Genomic DNA, 2,227 nt, shown 5'->3' on the forward strand with positions numbered 1-2,227 from the left:
GAGGGGTCCTTGGTCTGCTGGGGTTCCCAGGGGTCTTCCTGGGGCAGGTGTAGCCAGACCGTGAGTCAGAAGGATCCCGCCCAGCACCCGCCCCGTCTACGGCGAACTCTGGCCTTACTGTGGACCCTGGGAGGGATCGGGCAGCCAGGGCCTGAAGCCCAGAACCCTGGGTCTCCTAGTGAGCACGTTTCTCTGGCTTCTCCATGTCCGGGGCTCTCCTGGCGGCTTCCTTGGAATGGGCAGTGGGGGCGCAACATGAGGGTTTGGGCGGTAGGTGGTAGCCCACTGCCCCGCGTCCAGCCCTGGCCCCGCCCGGGCTGCTGGTCTCCCGCTCCCGAGCCCTGGACGTGTGCAGGCGATCGTGCCGGTGTGCCCCTTCGTCACCTCAGCCCAGAGGCCGTGTTTGCATCCGGACGCATCGACCAGCGGGGCTCGGGCCGGGGAACAGGTGTGGTGGGGACAGCCTCTGCAGGAGAGGCTGTTCGAGCCAGCAGGAGTGGGGCTCCTGCTAATGCACCGGGGAGCCCCCAGGCTGAGGGACAGCGAGGGCCTGCAGGAAGGGCCAGGTTTGGGGGTGGTGCTCTGCTCAGGGTCCCAGATCACGGCTCTGGCGGGGGCCTAGGTGGAGGATCTTGCGGGGAGTGAGCAGCCCCACAGGTTGTGGCAAGAGAGGGTCAGCCTGACCAGGCAGCAGTGGGGTGACCCAGACAGAACTTTCTGGGAAAGGCAGGTGTTCATGATTGACCTGGACGGTGAGGTGGGTGTCAGCCCGAGCCATCCCGGGGGCTTGAACTGCTCAGGTGTTCCTCCACCCCAAACAGATTACTGCTTCAGCAGATCTGGGGAAGGGCACGGCGTCCCAGGGGTTGCGCAGACACATTTATGGAAGACCCAAGTCCATGCAGCGGTCGTAAATGCAGTGGGTGGAAAATGCAGCGGAGATGAGCCGAGCGGAACCGGGCCCCACCCCGCGTGCACGCCAGCCTGGCCGCGGCGGTGCTGTCAGAAGCAGGGAGGGCTGACCTGCCCTGCTGGCGCGGACGGGGCCCGTGGGGACACTGCCAGGACTCCACACCAGGCTCCCGAGCTGACCTGCCACTGGCCCCCACCTGCTCCCAGGCCCCAGGGGCCCATTTCTGGCATTCGTGTCACGGACCAGACCCTAGAGGTCAGCCGTCCGTCTGTCCCCAGCTTGAGTCTCGTTTCTCGGGTACAGACGTTCTGTCAGCGTCTTACTCGGGGTCGCGCCTTTTTGCTGATGTGTTAAAGCCCGGAGAGGACTGGTGCTTGGTGGGGCTCAGCTCACCCAGAACCCTTTCTGGTTCATATCCTTAAAGTCAACGCGCACAGCTAAACCTCCTCCAGGTGAAGAGTGAAAATGAGATTTTTAAAGCAAAGGAAAAGACTCCAGTTTTCCGGTGTTCCCTGGGTCTGCGCTGCGCATTGGAAGGCTTGCTGACCGATGTGTTCCGTGGCAGGAGAAGAGTGGCTTGAGTGCTGGTGCGCCCAGGACCTCACCTGCCGTCCCCCGGGTGCGTGCGTGCGCCTGGACACCCCAGGACCTCACCTGCCGTCCCCCGGGTGCATGCGTGCGCCTGGACACCTTGCTCACCTGTGAGGACGCCGTGAAGGGCTCGCCAAACCTGGGTGGGCCCAGAATCCCCCAGGCACCGTGGGAAGTGGAACAATGACGCCCCAAAGGTGCCTCTGCCCTGACCGCAGAGCCTGGGAGTGCTCCCTGATGTGGCACAGGGAGACTGTGGGTGCAGTGGGGTTAGGCAGCCGATCAGTTGACCTCGGGATGGGGAGATCATCCTGAATTATCCAGCCACACTCAGGGAAACCCCAGCATGAGGAGACGGTGTTAGAAAGACACGGCGAGGACTCCCCGGCCTTGCTGGATTTTTGATGGAGGAAGGGGCCACAAGCCAAGGGTCATAGCATGGCTCACCCTACCCACGAGGCTCGGGGGCACACTTCGGGGGGTGTTCCTGGGCTCGCTTCATCTTAATACTCAGCTCCTCTGAGAGGGACATTGGAGCAGGAGCTTCTGTTTCCCGGGGTCTGGGTGGCCTAGACAAGGGCAGCCCCAGCAAGCACCTCTGGACCAGGCTCATGGCGGCCCTCAGCAAGCACCTCTGGACCAGGCTCATGGCGGCCCTTCAGCACCCTGGACAGCGCCTCGCTGCTCTCCCTGAGTGGGTCCTCACTCTTCCCACCGTTTCGG

The sequence above is a fragment of the Neovison vison genome, chromosome 1 (assembly GCF_020171115.1).
Source record: "Neovison vison isolate M4711 chromosome 1, ASM_NN_V1, whole genome shotgun sequence".
Classification (NCBI taxonomy): domain Eukaryota; kingdom Metazoa; phylum Chordata; class Mammalia; order Carnivora; family Mustelidae; genus Neogale; species Neogale vison.